This window comes from Suricata suricatta, chromosome 17 (genome assembly GCF_006229205.1).
Source record: "Suricata suricatta isolate VVHF042 chromosome 17, meerkat_22Aug2017_6uvM2_HiC, whole genome shotgun sequence".
NCBI classification, from domain to species: Eukaryota; Metazoa; Chordata; class Mammalia; order Carnivora; family Herpestidae; genus Suricata; species Suricata suricatta.
The window spans coordinates 26,396,745-26,419,223 of NC_043716.1; the positions used below are offsets into that span (position 1 = coordinate 26,396,745).

The 22,479-nt window shown below is 37.1% G+C and overlaps 1 protein-coding gene and 1 pseudogene across 1 annotated transcript in view; one reads left to right on the forward strand and one right to left on the reverse strand.

Moving 5' to 3' along the window:
* PPM1E (protein phosphatase, Mg2+/Mn2+ dependent 1E) overlaps positions 1 to 22,479 on the reverse strand; it is a 208,142-nt gene that overhangs the window by 128,999 nt on the left and 56,664 nt on the right. The window lies entirely within an intron of this gene.
* LOC115283004 lies at positions 6,586 to 7,584 on the forward strand (annotated as a pseudogene).

A 22,479-nucleotide genomic window follows, 5' to 3' on the forward strand; every position in this document is an offset into this window, starting at 1 on the left:
CACAATGAGAAAGAATGAAATATGGCCATTTGTAGGAAAGTGGATGGACCTCGAGGGTGTCATGCTAAGCGAAATAAGGCAGAGGAGGACAGATATCATATGTTTGCACTCATAGGTCTAACAGGAGAACAGGAGAAACCTAATGGAGGACCAGGGGGAGGGGAAGGAGGAAAGAGAGTTGGGGAGAGAGAGGGATGCCAAACCTGAGAGACTACTGAATACTGAAAATGAACCGAGGGTTTAAGGAGAAGGGGGAGGGGGGAAAAGAAGTGGTGGTGATAGAGGAAGGCACTTGTGGGGAAGAGCACTGGGTGTTGTATGGAAACCAATTTGACAAGTAACTACTTTAAAAAAAAAAATAAAAGAAATAAAAGGAAAAAAAGAAAATCAAGGGGGCTTATATCTAAGGAATCCAAAGAGTTATATGAAACTGAGATTCTCTTTTTGTAATGTTTTTTAAAAATTTATTTATTTTTCAGAGACAAGAAAGAGCACACAAGAGGGGGAGGGACAGAAGAAGAGAGAAACACAGAAAACAAAGCAGGCTCTAGACTCTGAGCTGTCAGCACAGAGCATGATGTGGGGCTCGAACCCATAACAGTGAGATCATGACCTGAGCAGAAGTAGAACACTTAACCATCTGAGCCACCCAGGTGCTACAGATTCTCTTTTTAAAGGGCTTGTGTGTGGCCACACTCAACCTGGCACCCAGCACAAAAGCAACAGTTTGAAAAGCACCTACACTGATGTGAAGGAGACTAATCTGCTAGTCTTTTAAGATTTTATTTTTTTTATTTTAGAGAGACAGAGCACACGAGTGGAGAAGAGGGACAGAGGGAAAGAGAGAGATGATCCTAAGCAGGCTCCACATTCAGCATGGATGGAGCCTGATGCAGGGCTCAATCCCACAACCCTGGGATCATGATCTGAGCTGAAATCAGAGGAGTCAGATGCTCAACCGACTGAGCCACCCAGGTGCCCCTTTAAGGTTTTATTTATATATTTTTTAATTTTTCTTAATATTTATTTCTGAGAAAGAGACAGACAGAATATGAGCAGGGGAGGGGCAAAGAGAGAGGGAGACAGAATCCCAAGCAGGCACCAGGCTCTGAGCTGTCAGCACAGAGCCCAAAGTGGGGCTCAAACCCATGAACTATAAGATCATGACGTGAGCCAAAGTCAGATGCTTAACTGACTGAGCCACCCAGGTGCCCCAGAGTGTTTTTTTAATGTTTATTTTTGAGAGAGAGAGACAGAGAGACAGAACATGAGCAGGGGAAGAATAGAGAGAAAGGGAAACACAGAATCTGAAGCAGGCTCCAGGCTCTGAGCTATCAGCACAGGGCCCAATGCAGGGCTTGAACCCACAAACTATGAGATCATGATCTGGGCCGAAGTCAGACACTTAACCGACTGAGCCACCCAGGTGCCCCAGATTTTATTTTTAAGTCATCTCTACACCCAACATAGGGTTCAAACTTAAAAGCCCAAGATCAAGAGTCGTATGCTTTATGAGCCAGCCAAGCACCCTCATGTGCTAATCTTTTTTTTTTAATAGTTTCTTGTCAAATTGGTTTCCATATAACACCCAGTGCTCTTCCCCACAAGTGCCCTCCTCCATTACCACCACCTCCCTTCCTTCTCCCCCTCCCCCTTCAACCCTCGGGTTCGTTTTCAGTATTCAATAGTCTCTCAGGTTTTGCGTCCCTCTCTCTCCCCAACTCTCTTTCCCCCTTCCCCTCCTCACGTGCTAATCTTAATGCATCTGCTGGAAGGTCAAGGGAAACTGGGACTCTATTCAAAAACAGAGGCATTGGTGGACTCCATTTTTGTACTCTCTCTCCTGCTAGAGCAGGTGGACAAGCACAGATGCAGCACCCTCCCACTGCCTTTGAAAGACAGACAAAGGCAAATAGGCACCAACCTGCTGCCTTGCCGGAGCTGTCAAGGGCAGGCAGTTGCAGCACTCCTCTGCTTCCTGGCTGGGGCCAGGGAGCATGAGTGATCCCAGCATTCTTCTGCAGAATTGGTAAAGCAGGTGCACACATGCTGACAAGGCACTCTCCCTCTGTATCACTGAAGCCAATAAGCATGCCCCGCACCCTAATTTCTGCAGTTGTCTCACCAAAGCTGGTGAGAACACATGATCCACACAGGGAAATAATTAATATACAAAATAAAAAACTGTAAATTGTGCCATCCAAAACATAAAATGTATTCTAAAGTGTATTATGCTAAGTGAAATAAGTCAGGGAGAGGCAAATACCATATGATTTCACTCATACGTAGAATTTAAGAAACAAAGCAGATGAGCATATGGGGAGGGGGGAAAAGAGAGAAAGGGAGGGAAACAAAACATAAGAGACTGACTCTTACTGACAGAGAATAAACTATGGGTTGATGGGGGGGATGCTAAGTAGGTGATGTGTATTAAGGAGGGCACTTGTTATGATGAGCACTGACTGTTATATGTAAGTGATTAATCACTAAATTCTACTCCTGAAACCAATATTACACTATATGTTAACCAAATAGAATTAAATAAAGTATTTAAATAAAATTTGGGGAAAAAACATAAAACACTGGAAAAAGTGGTAAAAATACAGAGTTTTGCAATAAGTTCAAGTTGCTATCAACATAAAATAGACTGTTATATACATAGGATGTTATAGGTGAACCTCATGTTAACCGCAAAGCAAAAACCTATAATAGACACACAAAAGAAAATCAGAAAGGAGGGGCACTTGGGTGGCTCAGTCAGTTAAGCATCCGGCTTCAGCTCAGGTCATAATCTCATGGTTCATGAGTTCAACCCCTGTGTCGGGCTCTGTGCTGACAGCTACCTCAGAGCCTGGAGCCTACTTCGGATTCTGTATCTCCCTCTCTCTCTGACACTCCCCTGCTCGCAGTGTCTGTCTGTCTGTCTGTCTCTCTCTCTCTCTCTCAAAAATAAATAACATAAAAAAATTTTTAAAGAAAATCAGAAAGGAATCTAAACATTAAAGAGAAAGCTATTAAGCCAAACAGAAAGAAAACAGAAAAATAAACAACAAAGAATTACAAAAATAGTCAAAAATAATTAACAAAATGGCAATAAGTGCATACCTATCAATAATTATTTTAGGTATAAATGGACTAAATTATCCTAACAAAATACATGGAGTGACTAAATGGATTAAAAATCAAGACTCACCTATATTCTGCTACAAGACACTCACTTTGGATGTTAAGGACATTCACCCACTGAAAGTGAATGTATGGAAAAAAGATGTTTAACACAGATAGAAATGAAAACTGCTATAGCTATACTCTTATCAGACAAAATAAACTTTAAAACAAAGACTGTAATAAAAGACAAAGAAGGGCATTACATAATGATAAAGGGACCAATCCAACAAGATGTTATAATATTTGTAAATTGATACACAGCTAACATAAGAGCACTAAAATATATGAAGCAAATATTAACAAACCTAAAGGGAAAAATGGACAACAATACAATAATAGTAGGGAGCTTTAACACCCATGCACATCAATGGATAAATCAACCAGACAGAAAATCAATAAGGAAACACTGGCCTTAAACAATACATTAGAGCAGATGGACTTAATAGATATATATAGAACATTCCACCCAAAGCTTCAGAGTACACATTCTTCTCAAAGGATAGATCACATGTTAGGCCACAAAACAAGTATGAATACATTTAAGAAGACAAATCATTTCAAACATCCTTTCCAGCCACAATGGTATGAAAATAGAAATCAATTACAAGAAAAAACTGGAAAAAAACCCACAAATATATGAAGATTAAACAATATGCAACTGAACAACCACTGGGTCAACAAAGAATCAAAAAAGAGAAATCAAAGGGCTAGTATCCAAAATCAACAAGGAACTCACTACACTCCACACCCGAAAAGCAAATAATCCAGTGAAGAAATGGGCAGAAGACATGAATAGACACTTCTCCAAAGAGGACATCCAGATGGCCAACAGACACATGAAACGATGCTCAGCATCACTCATCATCAGGGAAATTCAAATCAAAACCACACTGAGATACCACTTCACCCCAGTCAGAGTGGCTAAAATGAACAAATCAGGAGACTATAGATGCTGGCGAGGGTATGGAGAAACGGGCACCCTCCTACACTGTTGGTGGGAATGTAAACTGGTACAGCTGCTCTGGAAAACAGTGTGGAGGTTCCTCAAAAAATTAAAAATAGAACTCCCCTATGACACAGCAATAGCACTGCTAGGGATTTACCCAAGGGATACAGAAGTGCTGATGCATAGGAGCACATGTATCCCAGTGTTCATAGCAGCACTTCCAACAATAGCCAAATCATGGAAAAAGCCTAAATGCCCATCAACTGACAAAGGGATCAAGAAGATGTGGTTTATATATACAATGGAATACTACAATGCAATGAAAAAGAATGAAATCTGGGCATTTGTAGCAATGTGGATGGACCTCGAGGGTGTCATGCTAAGTGAGTTAAGTCAGGCAGAGAAGGACAGATACCATATGCTTTCACTCATAAGTGGAACAGAAGAAACTTAACAGAGAACCATGGGACAAAGAGTTAGGGAGAGGGAGGGAGGCAAATCATCAGAGAAAACAAAAAACAAACTGAGGGCTGAAGGGAGAGGAAGAAAAGGGAAGGGGGTGATGGACATGGAGGAGGGCACTTGTGAAGAAGAGCACTGGGTGTTATATGGAAACCAACTTGACAATAAACTATAAAAAAGATATTAAAATTAAAATTAAAAAATTAAAAAAGAGAAAAAAATACCCATAGACAAATGAAAATGTGAATATGACATACCAAAATCTATGGGATACAGCAAAAGTAGGTTTTTTTAAATATTTATTCTTTTTCTTTTAAATGTTTTATTTTTGAGACAGAAAGAGACACAGCATGAAAGGGAAGGGGCAGAGAGACAGGGGGAACACAGAAGCCAAAGCAGGCACCAGGTTCTGAACTCTCAGCACAGAGCCTGATGCAGGGCTCAAACCCACAAACACAAGATCATGACCTGAGCTGAAATTGGAGGCTTAACTGACTAAGCCACCCAGGTGCCCCTTTAATATTTATTCTTGAGAGAGAGAGAGAGAGAGAGAGAGAGAGAGAGAGCGAGCGAGCGCAAGCGAGCGAGAGAGCATGAGCAGAGGAGGGGCAGAGAGAGAGAGAGACACGAAATCTGAAGCAGGCTCCAGGCTCTAAGCTGTCAGCAGAGAGCCCGATGTGGGGCTGGAACTCACAGACTGCAAGATCATGACCTGAACCAAAGTCAGATGCTTAACTGACTGAGCCACCCAGGTGCCCCAGCAAAAGTAGTTCTAAGAGGGAAGTTCAGAGCAATACAGGCCTACCTCAAGAAAAGAGAAAAGCCTGAAATAAACAACCTAATTAGAATTAGAGTAAGTGAAGCCTAAGTTATTAAAAGGAAAAAAAATAATAAAGATTAGAACAGGAACAAATGAATTAAAAACAAACAAAAAAATCCACGAAAGTAAGAGCTAGTTCTTTGAAAAAATAAACAACATTAACAACTTTACCTAGACTGACCAAAAAAGAGGGTGGAGAGGTTCAAATAAATAAAAGAGAATTAACAACTGATACAGCAGAAACACAAATAATCATAAGAGACTACAATGAACAACTATATGCCAACAAACTGGACAACCAAGAAGAGATGAATAAATTCTTAGATTCTCATAATCTTCAAAGACTGAATCAGAAATCGAAAATCTAGGGGTACCTAGTTGGCTTAAGTGCCCAATTCCTGATTTCATCTCAGGTCATGGTCTCAAGATTTATGGGTTCAAGCCACACATCTGGCTCCATGATGACAGTGTAGAGCCAGCCTGGGATCCTCTCTCTCTGCCCCTCCCCTACTCACGCATACTCTCTCTCTCTCCCTCTCTCTAAAATAAACAAAGCTTAAGAGGATAAAAAAGAAATAAAAAATCTAAATAGATTACTAATAAGGAAATTGAATCAATCAAAAACCTCCCAACAAACAAAGTCCAGGACCAGTCTTCACTGGTTAATTCTACTAACATTCAAAGATATTTAAAACCAATCTCTCTCAAACTCTTCTGAAATATGAAAGAAGAGGAAACACTTCCAAACTCATTTTGAGAGGCCAGCATTAGGCTTATAAAAACCAGACAGGACTATCACCAAAAAAAAAAAAAAAAAAAAAAAAAAAAAAAAAAAAAAAAAAAAAAAAAAAAAAAAAAAAAAAAAAAAAAAAAAAAAAAAAAAAGAAAAAAAGAAAGAAAGAAAAAAAATTAAAGGCCAATATCCATGATGAACACAGAAGCAAAAATCCTCAACAAAATATTAGTAAACCAAATTCAACAACATATTAAGAGGATCATTCACTACAATCAAGTGGGAATTATTTCAGGGCTGGAAGAATGGTTCAATATATGTAAATCAATGTAATATGCCACATTAAAAAAAGAAAGATAAAAGTCCTATGATCATCTAAATAGATGCAGAAAAGGCATTTGACAGAATCTAACACCCATTCACAATAAAAACTCTCAACAGGGGCTGCAGGAGAAGATGGCGGTCTCCACGGGAGTTAAAGTTCCTCGTAATTTTCGCTTGTTGGAAGAACTTGAAGAAGGACAAAAAGGAGTAGGCGATGGTACGGTTAGCTGGGGCCTTGAAGATGACGAAGATATGACACAAGTGGACAGGCATGATTACTGGGCCACCAAGGACAAATTATGAAAACAGAATATATAGCCTGAAAGTAGAATGTGGACCTAAATACCCAAAAGCTCCTCCATCAGTTAGATTTGTAACCAAAATTAATATGAATGGAACTAATAATTCCAGTGGAATGGTGGATGCGTGGAGCATACCAGTGTTATTAGCAAAATGGCAAAACTCCTACAGCATTAAAGTTGTACTCCAGGAGCTGCGGCGTCTGATGATGTCCAAAGAAAATGTGAAGCTTCCACAGCCGCCAGAAGGACAGACATACAACAATTAATTTTAGTGGATCTCAAACTTGTCTTAAATCAACAACCTTCTACTCATGTTAATGTCTTGATTAAATATCACAATGTAAAATTCCCACACATTAAGTAAAAGAACTCCAGCTGGTAAACATGACCTGGACATTTGTAAGGATATATTTAATACATGTACACCATTATGTTTGCAGCTTACAGGAGGAAGAACGCAGCACCATTTGTTTTCTCTTGCTAAGGCACTGTCATTTAAGCATAAACCTGGAGTACTCAAGATAGAATTCAGGTTTTCGAGATGAAAGCATGGAGAGAAGAGTCGCATGCTGTGGAAGCATGTGTGTTTCTGAAAAGTAAAAACATCTCAAGAAGGAAAAACAGAACTGGCATGTTTTACCCATCTTGCTTAGTGAAAGAGCTTCAAGTTGAAATTGTCTAAAGTAGCAGGTACAATGAATATTGTCACAAATTGTGTTGATTTTTGAAGTGGTGTGGGTGCTGACTACTAGTAGTATCAAAAGTATGTTCAGGATTGTTTTGATACCTGTATTTATAATAAAAAAATGTTGTGGGGGAGCCCAATGAATACCTGTTAAAAGCCGTTCCTGTGTGTTACATGTAACAGACATGTTAAATATTTGTTTAGAGTCTTTGTTTGACAAACCATGCATTTAAGTGAAATCAACGAAAAAGGAAATAGGTGTATGGATTTGTGATTTTGAGATTAAAGTTAGTCTTAAAATGTAAAAAAAATAAAAATAAATTAAAAAAATAAAAACTCTCAACAAAGTGGGTACGTAGAGAACATACCTCAACATAATTAAGGTCATAAGCGACAAACCTACAGCTAACATGATACTCAATAGTAAAAATCTGAGAGCTTTTCTTTTACAATCAGGAAAAGACAAGGTTGTCACACTCACCATTTCTATTCAACATTCATCTTGTATGTTGAAGTCGTAGTTAGAAGTGCTAACTATAGCAATCAGACAAGAAAAAGGCATAAAAAGCTTTCAAACTGGTAAAGAAAAAGTAAAACCCTCACTATGTGCATATTTTGAGAGAGAGAGAAGGCACACGCACAAGAGAGTGAGCGAGCACACAAGCAGTGGAAGGGCAGAGAGAGAGAGGGAGACACAGAATCCCAAGCAGGCTCCAGGTTCTGAGCTGTCAGCACAGAGCCCAAGGCAGGACTCAAACCCACAAACTGTGAGATCATGACCTGAGTTGAAGTCGGACACTTACTAATAACTATGCTGCCCAGGTGCCCTGGTGTGATTTTATATATAGAAAACACTAAAGACTCCACCAAAAAACTATTAAGAGCTAATAAGTGAATTCAGTAAAGTTGTAGGATACAAAATCAATATACAGAAATCTGTTGCGTTTCTATACACGAACAATAACTACCAGAAAGAGAAATTAAGAAAACGATCCCATTTACAATTGCACCAAAAATAATAAAATACATAGGAACAAATTTTAATAGTTTTAAAAATGTTTATTTATTTTTGAGAGAGACAGAGTGTGAGTAGGGGAGGAGCAGAGAGGAAGACCCAGAATCCAAAGCAGGCTCCAGGCTGTGAGCTGTCAGAACAGAGTCAGACACAGGGTTTGAAATCATGAACCGCCAGGTCATGACCTGAGCTGAAGTTGGACGCTCAACTGAATGAGCCACCCAGGAGTCCTGAAGGAACAAATTTAATCAAGGAGGTGAAAGAACTATGCTATGAAAACTGTAAGACACTGATGAAATAACTTGAAGGCAACACAAAGAAATGAAAAGATATACCATGCTTATACATTAATTAAAATATCCATGTTACCCAAAGCAATCTACAGCTCCAATACAAATCCCTATAAAAACACCAATATTATTTCTCACAAAACTAGAACAAATAATACTAAAACACATATAATATGAACCACAAAAATCCCTGAATAGCCAAAACAATCTTGAGAAAGAGCACAGCTAGAGGTATCGCAATCCCAGGTTTCAAACTGTACTAAAAGCTATAGTAACCAAAACAGTGTGGTACTGGCAAAAGAAAAAAAAAAAAGGGATACAGATCAATATAACAGAAAGAAACTCACACATATATGGTCAATTAATCTACAAAAATGGAGAATATACAATGGGGAAAGAATAATCTTTTCAATAAATGGAGCTGGGAAAAGTAGGCATCTATATGCAAAATAATGAAACGGGACCATTTCCTTATACCATACACAAAAATAAACTCAAAATGGATTAAAGACCTAAATATACAGACATGAAACCATACAACTGCTTAAAGAAAACATAGGCAGTAATCTGTGACCTTTGCAGTATTTTTCTGGATCAGTCTCCTCAGGCAAAGGAAACAAAAGCAAAACAATACTACTAGAACTCCATCAAACTAAAAGATTTTGCACTGAGAAAGAAACCACCAACAAAATGAAAAGGCAACCTACTGAATGGGAGAAGATATTTGCAAATGATATATCTGATAAGGGGCTGATATCTAAAACATGTAAAGAAATAATACAACTTGGGGCGCCTGGATGGCTTAGTCGGTTAAGCCTCCAACTTCAGCTCAGGTCAGATATCACGTTCGTGGGTTCGAGCCCCGCGTCAGGCTCTGTGCTGACAGCTAGCTCAGAGCCTGGAGCCTGTTTCAGATTCTGTGTCTCCCTCTCTCTCTGACCCTCCCCCTCTCATGCTCTGTCTCTTCTGTATCAAAAATAAATAAAGCATTAAAAAAAATAAAAAGAAATAATACAACTCAACACCAAAAACAACAACCATTCAAGAATAACAAAACCCAAATAATGCAATTAAAAATTGGGCAGAGGTCCTGAATAGGATCTGACTCTTACTCAGCCTCCAACCCCAAAAAAGAAATCTTTCCATTCATGATAACATGGGCAGACCTAGAAGTTAAAATGCTAAGTGAAATAAATCAGAGGAAGACTCACACTATATTTCACTAATCTTAAAAACAAAACAGAGAAAAACAAGAACAGACTGTCAAATACAGAGAACTGTTAGTTGCCAGAGAGGAGGGGAGTGGGAGGTGAAATGGGTGAAGGGGATTTAAAAGGTACAAACTTCCAATTACAAAAAATGTAATCAAGGGGATTAAAAATTTGGCATGAGGAATATAGTCAATAATATTATGGATAATATTTACCTATATCTGCTTACAAATATATGAAGAAACAATGGAAGGATACATAGAAACCATAGGGATAAGGGAGTAGAAGGAAAACAGACACATCCATGAGAGCAAGACTTGTCCTTGTATGCCTTTAAATAGTATTTAATTATAAAACTATATAATTAAAATGATTTCTTTCCAATGGAAAAAATATTATAATAATTGTATATGGTGAGAGGGTAATTATACCTATCATGGTGAACATTTAATTATGTATATAATTATAGAATCAACTATATTGTACATCTGAAACTAATATATGTCAACTACAATTAATAATTTTCTTGGGGCACCTGGGTGGCTTAGTCGGTTGAGCGTCTGACTTTGGCTCAGGTCATGATCTCGCAGTCGTGGGTTCGAGCCCTGCATCAGGCTCTGTTCTGACAGCTCAGAGTCTGGAGCCTGCTTCAGATTCTGTGTTTTGCTCTCTATCTGCCCCTCCCCTGCTTGCACTCTGTCTCTGTCTCTCCAAAATAAATTAATGTAAAAAAAAAATCTGTAAATAACTGTCTCTAAAAAATCATATAGTAATGGCATAAATACAGACACATAGATCAATGGAACTTAATAGAGAACCCAGAAATAAATCCATGTATATATGGTCAATTTATGACAAAGGAAGCAAGAGTATACAATGAGGAAAGGACAGTCTCTTTAGTAAATGGTATTAGGAAAAACTGGATGACTGCATGCAAAAGAATGAAACTAGAGAGGCATCTGGCTGGTTCAGTCCATAGAGCATGCAAGGCTTGATCTCAGAACTGTGAGTGTTCATGACTGGAGAAGTTTACTGAGAAAAAAAAAAGAATGAAATTAGAGCACTATCTCACACCATCCACAAAAATTAACTCAAAATGGACTGTAACTTGAATGTAAGACCTGAACCCATAAAATGCCTAGAAGAAAATGTAGGTAGTAAGCTCCTTGACATTTGTCTTGGCAATTAATTTTTTGACCTGACTCTAAAAGCAAAAATAAACAAGTGGGACTACATGGAACTAAAAAGCTTCTGTATAGCTGAAGAAACCATCAACAAATGAAGACAACCTAATGAATAGGAGACAATATTTGCAAATCATATACCCAATAAGGGTTTAGTATCCAAAAATATATAAAGAACTTGTACAACTTAATAGCAAAAAACCAAACAATGCAATTGGGAAAAAAAGGAGAGGATGTGAATAGACATTTTTCTAAAGAAGATGTATAGATGGTCTACAGGCACATAAAAAGATGTTCAACATCCCTGACCATCAAGGAAATGCATATCAAAATTATGAGATATCACCTCACACCAGCTAGTATGGCTGGTATCAAAAAGACAAGAAATAACAAGTGTTCGGAAGGATGTGGAGAAAAGCAGACCCTCATGCACTGTTGATGGGTCTGTAAGTTGGCATAGCCTCTATGGAATACCACAGTGCAGCATTATTCATAGTAGCAAAAATATTCAAACAGTATTAAGTGTCCACAGACAGATGAATGGATAAAGAAAACGCACACACATGTACACACACATACATACACACAGAGAATATTATTCAGCCTTAAAAAAGAAAGAATTCCTGCCATTTGTAACAACATATATGAACTTGGAGGGCATTGTGCTAAGTGAAATAAGCCAGACACCTAAGACAAATATTGTATTCTCTCATTTATATGTGAAATAGTTTTTTTTTAAGTTGATATCACAGTAACAGAGAGTAGAATGGTGGTTACCAGAGGCTGAGGGTAGGGGAAATGGGAAAATACTCATCAAAGGGTCTAAGCTTTCAGCTATAAGAAGAATTTGAGAGACCTACTGTATAGCATACTGACTATTGTTAATGATAATGTATTATGTACTTGAAATTTGATAAAAGTGAGTCTCAGGTGTTCTTATAACACAAAGATAGTAACTAAGGGAGGTGATGGATACATTAGCTTGACTGTGGTAATTATTTTACAATATATATGTTTATCAAAACATGACATATACCTTAAGTATATACAATTTTTAAATTTTAAAGTCACAAATGTATATTCACTCTATTGTATTCATTGTAATTTATTCAGATATATTAGCAGTATTTTAAAGTCACGTATATACATATTTCCTATTGTAGCCCAGTATGTTCTTTGCTTTAGGACACTGATCATGTCTTTTCCAGTTGAATCCCTAGTAATGTGACACAGGAAAAAAACATTTAGTCACATTAAAACAGGTCTTGTGCTTAGTTTAGCACATCACATGTATTATCTTCTTTAATCCTCCCACCAGTCTTATGCAGTTTGCCCTATTATCTAACTCCTTGAGGAATTATCTAACTTGAGGTTTCAGAGATTAAGAACTTTGCTAAAGGTCACATATGTAACCTTAGTAAATGGAGCCAGAATTAGTTACAAATCTGACACCAAAAACCATGCCCTTTATCACTGCATTCTATTGTTTCTCACGTATTCAAAAATAAAACATGTAACTAGAAGAATGGCTATGGAAAATTAGGGAGCACAGATCAGTAACCATAACAATAGTTACAGTATAAGGATTTATAGAGTAAACAGATTTTTACATATTTATTCACCAAAGATTTAATAAACATGTACCAGGCAATGTTCAAAGATTCCTGTCTTTATGGGGCTTACATAAGAGGTCTTTCCAGGAAGAAAGTCTCATGGAAATAGGAAAAAGCCACTAAAAAATGACAAAATATAAAATGTAGATGGTCGGGGCACCTAGGTGGCCCAGTTGGTTGAGTGTCTGACTCTTGATTTTTGGCTCTGGTCATGATCTCAGGGTCATGAGTTTAAGCCCCATGACAGGCTCTGCACTGATGGTGTGGAGCCTGCTTGGGATTCTCTCTCTCCTTCTCTCTCTGCCCCCAACCCCTTCTTGCGTTCTTTCTCTCTCTAACAAAAATAAACTTAAAAAATAAAATAAAACAAAATGAAGAGGATAACCATCAGTATAAATTTTACACAGGATCTAGGTGGCCTAATTATCATCGGCTTTTATGTGGGTTGCCAGTGGATGAAATACCAAGAAAATAGTGAATTTGGGGACTTATATTAAAAGCTTACACTAGTTAAAGGCTGTATATGAAAGTAGACAGCCTTCAAATTTCTGTAATTAAAATCCAATTATCTTTTTCCCCTGTATCCCTACAATGTTAAGTGGTTTGGGCTCATCTTTTTTTATTAACCCACTCTTTAAGACAGAAATAAAGATATATTATCTTTGTCATGCCAACAAGTAGTCATTAAAATATGCTTTCGATTAAAGATGTTCTTTCTGAGTTAAATATGAATCTACTACTTGTTACTTGTATGAGTTTAGGCAACGTATTTAACCCTTCTATATGCCTCAAGTTTCCTTCTGTGAAATAAAGATAGTAAGAGTTCTTACCCCATACAGGTTGTTGTGGGTGTCCGAGAATGTGTTCAAAGTACTTAGCATAAGATCTCAGTAAAACTTAACTGTTGTTAAGTTTTGTCTCTTTCTTTCTTGGTTAATATTATTACTTCTTAAAGTAAGGTACTGATAATGAACTATATCTAGAACAGATTTAACTTCAGAAAAAAAAACTAGAGTTTATTCTCCTTAGGAAACTTAAGTATTTTCCAGGAGACAAGCAAATTAGAATGTTTTATTATCATACAAATTTTAAAATGCTTGGGAATCCTTAGTGTTAACTAGCTTGAGAAGTGGCATGTTTTGTTTATAGTATCTTTTGCTTGCTTGAATTCAAGAATTTTTCTAGCTTCTCGGTGAATGTAGGACAAAGAAGTTAGTATTTAGTACTCCGAATTTTGAGACATGAAAGAGAAAAATACTAAAAAGGCAAGTGTAGAAATATAAATTGCCCCCAAATGATAACACATTTGTAAAATACCAAGGCATTTTCATATGCTAAAATGAAAATGGTAAACATTTTCAAAATAAGGTAATAATAAGCCTCCTAAAACTATCTGTTAAAACATAACGCATGGGACAGTCATCGTGAAAAGGTCTGATGGTTCCTCAAAAAGTTAAAAGTAGAATTACCATATGATTCATTGATTTCAATCCTAGGTATATGCCCAAAAGAAATGAAAGCAGGGACTTAAAGAAATAATTTGTACACCTAGCTTCATACCAGCATTATTCACAATAATCAAAAGGTGAAAAAAATGCAAGTATCCATTAATAGATGAATAGATAAACAATATGTGACAAATACATAAAATGGAATATTTGGCCATTTAAAAATGAGAGTCTGATACCTGGTAGAACATGGATAACCTTCAAAACATTGTTAAGTGAACTAAAACACAAAAAACACATAGTGCACAATTCTACTTACACAAATGAGGTACTCACAATAGGCAAATTCATAAAGATGGGAAGTAGAATAGAGGTTACCAGGAGCAGGGTGAAAGTGGGGAATGCTCTGTGAATGTGGAGTTTCGGTTTGGGATGGTGAAAAATTTCTGGAGATAGATGGTATTGATGATTACACAACATTATAAATGTATTTAATGCCACTGAATTTGTATACCTAAAAGTAATTAAAATGGTAACTTTAATGTTTTATGTATTTTACCCAAAGGAATGTGTTAAAAACTAAGGCAGGTAGAATATATATAATATTATCGTAAAGTGAAGGAAATATTTTCAAATGTAGAAATATTAAATCTGTTACAGAAGTGCTGATGCATAGGGGCACATGTACCCCAATGTTCATAGCAGCACTTTCAACAATAGCCAAATCACAGAAAGAGCCTAAATGTCCATCAATTGATGAATGGATGAAGAAGATGTGGTTTATATATACAGTGGAATACTACAAGGCAATAAGAAAGAATGAAATCTGGCCATTCATAGCAACATGGATAGAACTCGAGGGTGTCATGCTAAGTGAAATAAGTCAGGCAGAGAAGGACAGATACCATATGTTTTCACTCCTAAGTGGAACAGGAGAAACTTAACAGAGGACCATGAGGGAGGGGAAGGGGAAAAATTGTTAAGGAGATGGAGAGAGGCAAACCATAAGAGACTCAAATACTGAGAACAAACTGAGGAAACTTAACAGTGGACCATGGAGGAGGGGAAGGAGGGGAAAATAGGGAAAGGGAGGAAGGCAAATCATGAGACTCTTGAATACTGAAAACAAACTGAGGGCTGATGGGGGAGTAGGAGAGAGGAAGGGGGTTGATGGGCATGGAGGAGGGCACTTATGGGGATGAGCACTGGGTGTTTTATGGAAACCAACCTGACAATAAACTATAAAAAAAAAAAAAAAGGAAAAAAAAATTAAATCCTTTATTCCACAGTTAAAATGACAACTTCAAAAAACGTCTTTTAACAGAGTGGGAGAACAAAATTATGTGTGGCAATTCAACAAGACTTACCTTATCACAACAATGATTAATATATATTCTATACAGAGCAATTAACTTGTTATTCCTAAACCACAACTCAAAATCAATGTCACAATCAGCCCTAGTAGATAATCAACATTTGATTTACATAATCTGACACAAAAGCTCTTCAAAGGACTGGGAGAAAAAAAATAAAAAAATTGTTTTTGAGGGGTGCCTGGATGACTCAGTCAGTTAAGCATTCGACTTCTGATCAGCTCAGGTCATGGTCTCACAATTTGTGAGACACAGCTCTGCATTAGGCTCTGAGCTGACATGACAGTATAAGAGCCTACTTGGGATTCTGTCTCCCTCTCTGTTCCTCCCCTGCTTGTTCTCTTTCTCTCTCAAAATAAACTTTGATGAGAATATATATATATATATATATATATATATATATATATATATTCTTTGAAAAGAATAGCATTAACAAAACTACAACTAAGTAGAAGCAAAAGAAAACCCGTATTTTCCCTGCCTCTTTCGGGTATCTCTAGGAGAACATATGGTTTCTTTCAGTTATTAACTTTATTTCAAGAACGGTAGTCTGACAAAAACTATGGGATGGGAAACAAAATCAGGACAGTAACACTACCATATGCTAATTTCAGAGACCTCCAAAGCACTATATATTTTCTAGGTAAAAATTCTAGTTTACACAAAATAACACAAATCACAGTAGATCCTGAATTAGTACCATCAGTTTAGGCTTCAAGATTCTTGGAAAGGAGCACCTGGATATCTTAGTCGGTTAAGCATCTGACTCCAGATCAGGTCATATCTCATGGATTGTGGGTTTGAGCCCCACATCAGGCCCTCTGCTGTTGGCACAGAGCCCACTTCAGATCCTCTGTCCCCGTCTCTCTGCTCCTCTCCCACTCGTTCTCTCTAAATAAATAAATTAAAAAAAAAAAAAAAAAAAAAAAGACTCCTGGATACAGTGGTGCTCAGATACAACAATGTCTTTGCCACAATTTTCAGTTAACACTGATTTTAAGGAATTCAAAACAATATTTATATATTATCACAACTCACAGATCTAATTATAGCTAATATGGGGGTGCCTGGGTGGCTTGGTTGGTTAAGTAAGCGTCCGACTTCGGCTCAGGTCATGATCTCACGGTTCTCAAGCCCGGCGTGGGACTCTATGCTTACAGCTCAGAACCTAGAGCTTGTTTCGCATTCTGTGCCTGCCTCTCCCCAACGCACACACACTCTCTCTCTCAAAAATAAACATAAAAAAATTTTTTAAATAAACATTAAATGTTTTAATTATAGTTAATATGGTGGAAGGGTAGTTTTATTTTCCTACTGAGAATTCTGAAGTTGAGGGCAAAGGTTTAAATGGTTTATCCAAGATATCAATGGCAATAGCTTTAAAAAGAAAGAGAGGACGAGGGGTGCTTGGTTGGTTCAGTTGATGCAATATGCGACTCTTGATCTTGAGGTTTTGAGTTTAAGCCTCATGATGGATACAGAGATTACTTTAAAAAAAATCTACGGGCCTGGGTGGCTGAGTCAGTTAAGCATCCTACTCTTGGTTTCGGCTCAGGTCATGATCTCACAGTCCTTGGGCCTGAGCCCCATGTTGTGCACTGTCAGTGCAGAGCCTACTCAGGACTCTCCATCTCTCTCTCCCTCCCCAGCTCACTCACACATGCTCTCTCCCAAAATAAGTAAACTTAAAAAAATAAATAAAACCTTTGAATAGATACGAAGAAAGGAAAGGAGATGGACTTTTATCACTGAGTATTCACATGCACTAAGCTAAAAATATTTCTGCCCCTATAAATTATTTCTCATGTAATTTTTTCCTTAAACATCTGTGCCACATAATTATACAAGTCAAGGGTGCTCTACTCACTTCCTGGTCTATGTCAGGGGTAAGCAAACTTTGGGCTGTGGAGTCAAGTCTAGCCTACCACTTGTTTTGTAAGTAAAATGTTATTAGAATACAGTCACATCCATTTGTTTACATGGGTGTAAACGTGTACTACACGTGTTGCTGTGTACTACAACAGCAGGTTTGAGAAATTATGATAAATACTTTATGGCATGCAAACCCTAAAATTTTGCTTTCTGGCTCTTTATAGAAAAATATCACTAATCCTTGGCCTGTATGAATGCCACCCTGGAATAATGTAGTGCACAGCCTATGCAGCAGCCCTGAAACAAGTTTATGAGGAAGGTATCATATTTGATAGATGAGAAAATGAATACTCATTAATACCAAGTAATGTGTCTAGGATTATGCAGCTTTTTTAATTTTTTTTTTTATTTTAGAGAGAGAAAGAGTGAGAGCACAAAACCCAACATGGGGCTTGATCCCTGACTCCAGGATCATGACTTGAGTCAAAATCAAGAGTTGGACACAACAGGCTAAGTCACCTACGCACCCCTAAGGTCATGTAGCTTTTAAGTGACAAAGCCAACTTTCAGATCCAGATTGTCCCACTAAAACACATAAGACCATGTATACAGGAGATAGTAGTAATATCTCCCATAGCTATTACTGTAAGTCTCAGATAAGTGCATAACAATATTAGGGATGTGCTAGTTGTTATTACTACTATTATTATTACTATTACAGATTCAAAAGCAAACACTTATGCCATTTGGCCTTATATTCTCCTTTAATCTTCCATAAAATTGAGCTTTAACTATGCATGCCTCCGGATTTACCAATCCCTCAAAATGTGATCCTCACACTCCTTTTCCCAACATATTCCATCTGCCCAAATACTCTCCTTTTCTAGAATCAACTTAAATGCCATATTCTTAGTGACACTTTGAGTCTCTAATTGATCTTCATTGCTCTTTTCTACATCTATTACATCTTAACTGCAAACACTGTTTATAATTTGTTTCATTTTATTTTCTATTACTCACTCATCTATTTCTCCTTCTAGATTTTATATTATTTAAGAAATTATTTCTTACTCATCTTTATATCCACCTCAATCTCTTTCCCCACCTAGAGAGTCTATCAAATTTCTTTGTATAGAGTGAATATACCTGGACTCCATGACACTGTTCACCTACTTCTGTTCTATGTTCCAATCTGTTGCATAACACACCAAACTAGGTTACCTCCAGGACATCTATCCACTGTTAAAAAGAGCAAGAGGGGGGCACCTGGGTGGTTCATTCAGTTAAGCCTCTGACTTCGGCTCAGGTCATGATCTTGTGTCTCCCGAGTCCAAGCCCCGCATCAGGCTCTGTGCCCACAGCTCAGAGCCTGAGCCTGCTTCAGATTCCATGTGTGTCTTTCTCTGCCCCTCCCCCACTCACATTCTGTCTCTCTCAAAAATAAACAAACGTTTTAAAAAATTTTTATAAAGAAAGAGGAAAGCTGGAAAACTGTTGTAAATGAAATACAGAATTTTCTATTTCTACAATGTTCAGTATAATACTCAATATTTTAAATGTGAATTTCTCCCTATAATTTAAGATTAATGATTCCATCAGGTTTATTAACGGAATCATTCCCTCATTTAATCTTTAGACCAAATTGTTCTTATTCAAATCCTCTCACAAATAAACACAATGTTCCTTCTCAGCTGTTGGCAGCAGAATATGTTCACAATAAACAGTTCCTACTATGCTGGCAAGAATGACAGGATTAGCTAATTATAACATAATCTTCTATATCTGTTTTCATTGGGATAAGGAACAATCTGGATATATCAAAATGCAAACAGCCCAGAAAGAATCTTAGGGTTTTCCCACAAACATGGAGGTTTCATTAAGTCAAGTTAAATTGGGATTTTCTCTACCATATATGCTATTTTTCTAGGAGAGTAAGAGAATTGCCAAGGTAGGAGGTTTTCATGAGAAATGGGCTACAAAGATCCCATTGGACAAGTTAGCTAAAACAAAAGTATTTCAAATAAGCTGGAGATTTATATAGTCCTGAAGTTTGACAAGAAGAAGACAGATACATGTAAACAAAATAGAAGACAGTTTCTGCCATAAAAGAGCTTGGGTTACCTTTGGAGAAGGATAAAATAAACATATGAAATAATTCGAGAATAGTAATGAACATTATAAGCTTACAGGCAGTGATTCAAATTATTTCTCTCATCTTACTGCTACATAACAAATTATTATAAGTAGTACCCTAAAAAAAAGCGACAATACTGGTCCTTAAGATTGAGCTACAGAAATTAAAGGGAAAAAAGAAATTATTTTTCATTTTTCATTAATTGTCTTTTCCTAGATTCTGAAAAGACTTGAGGAAACCCTCAGAGTAAAACAATCTGTGCTATTTATCCTTCAAACATGCAGGAAAGTAAATAAATCACCTGAGGTGAACATATTACATGCAGAAAAAACAATGAAATGTCAATCTTCTACTGTTGTCTTACAACAAAATGTAAAACTATTATGAAACATATCTTTTGCTATGAATTCAGCATCAAAAACATGCTGAACAGACAAAATAAAATGGATTTCTGCAACACCTATCCTGCCTTTATCTTTAGTTCCTCATCTTTTAATGACAAAGGATGATAATGTTAATTAGTATTAATAAGGCCTTTTTTTTTCTTCTCCAGCTAATGATAACTCCAAAAACACAATTGTACCATGACAGGAAGGGCATAAATCCATTCATCTTACTGGCTAATCAATAATTAGTAACATCATACAGAAGCATTTCACTTACAGGACACTTCACAGATGCCCACAGTTTTAAAAGTCTCCATTTTTTCCTATTAAATTTACTGATTGCACAATGTATAAATAGTAATAACAGATTTTGAAGATGTAAAGCAATTTTCCAAGAAGATTCACTTCTGATGTGACAGTGCAAAGAATTCTAAAATTTCTATTTCAAAAGGCAAGGTTCCATTTTATGTTGCTATTGACATATTATGTTCCCTATTTTTTCCCCAATTGATTAGCTAAAATATTCCCAACCTCCCATATCAAGCAAATAGAATACTACCCTGAAAAAAACCCTCTTAACATGTCACCTAAAAATACTGGCTAACCTATGAAAATCATCTTGAGATAAATGAACATAAATTCTCAATGAAAATCACAAAATATATGAAGCAAGCAACTGTGATTAAGGGTCAGCAGAAATAATAAACATGAGACTCTGACCCACAAAGAGAGTGGAATTACTAGCTACACAATAACATTTAATGAAACAAGAAAAGTTATAAAAATATGACTAAGGAACAAGACCCTATTAAATTACCAGGCAGCTCTGAAAAGATACCAAAGAGAATTTCTAGAAACTAGACATACAATCATTAAAATTAGAAACTTGGCTGGAGCTTCTGTGTGGCCCAGTTGGTTAAGCATCCAACTTCAGCTCAGGTCATGATCTCACCATTTGCGGATTCAACCCCCATATCAGGCTCAGTGATGACAGCTCAGAGCCTGGAACCTACCTCAGATTCTGTGACTCCCTCTCCCTGCCCCTCCCCCACTCACGCTCCGTCTCTGTCTCTCAAAAATGAATAAACGTTAAAAAAAAAAAACCTTAAAATGAGAAACTTTGGTTAAACAGCAGGATAGATGAACCTAAAGTGAGAATTTACAGTTTGAACTGGAAAAGGGATCCGAAGAATTTACTCAAATACGATATGGATACATGAATGAAGAGACAAGGGAATACATACATACATACTCTTACTATATCTAATTAGAGTTTTAGAAGAATAAAACAGAATAACCAGAAAGCAGTATCTGAATAAATAATGACTAAGAATTTTTCAGGCTTGATGAAAACCATACTTTGTCAGAGTCAGGGAGCCTAACAAAGCAGAAATTTGATAAATAAAAAGAAGACCACCCTTTGGTGTTGAGGAAGAATGAAATCTGGCCATTTGTAGCAAAGTGGATGGACCTCGAGGGTGTCATTCTAAGCAAAATAAGTCAGGCAGAGAAGGATAGATACCATATGTTTGCATTCATAGGTCTAACAGGAGAGACCTGGCAGGGGACTGTGGGGAGAGGAAGCGGGAAAGAGAGCGGGGGAGAGTGAGGGACACAGATCAAGGAGACTACTGAATACTGAAAACGAACCATGGACTGAAGAAGGGGCGAGGGGGTGATGGTCATGGTGGGGGACACTTGTGGGGAGAAGCACTGGGTGTTATATGGAAACCAATTTGACAATAAACTATAAAAAAAATAAAATAAAATATCACTGAAATAGCAGAAAAATACTAACACTTTAACAAGCATGAAGACTTGAGACCCACTGAAGAAAAGACCGTTCCTGCTCATGAAGGGAAATCACTGGTGTATTCATTGCAAAATGTAAATGCTTATTTTTCCTCACTTTTTTTTTCTTTGTTGGTATCATTATATAGACTTGTATTCTTGTAAACTAAATGCATGCCTACAGTATGAGAAAAAAAAGACCACCCTATATAGATTGTAGTGAAACTAGAAAACCCCAAAAAACATAGAAAAGATTTTAGAGGGGCACCTGGGTGGCTCAGTCATTTAAGCATCCGACTTCCACTCAGGTCATAATCTCATGTCTATGAGTTCAAGCCCCAAGTGCTGACAGCTCAGAGCCTGAAGCCTGATTGGGATTCTGTGTCTCCCTCTCTCTCTGCCCCTCCTCCACTTGTACTCTCTCTCTTCTTCAAAAATAAACATTTAAAATAATTTTTTAAAAAAAGAAAATATTTTAGAGGCCACAAGAGAGAAGACACTGATAAATACACTGACAATTGATTTCTCAATAGCAACAATGAAACTCAGAAGACAGAAGAAAAATTTTTTAAAAAGCTAAAAGAGAGTCACCGGAGTGACACATGATTAAGCATCGAACTCCTCACAGTTCATTACCTCACAGTTTGTGAATTCAAGCCCAGTAGTGGGTTTTACACGCTGACAGTGTGGAGTGTGCTTGGGATTCTGTCTCTACTTCTCTC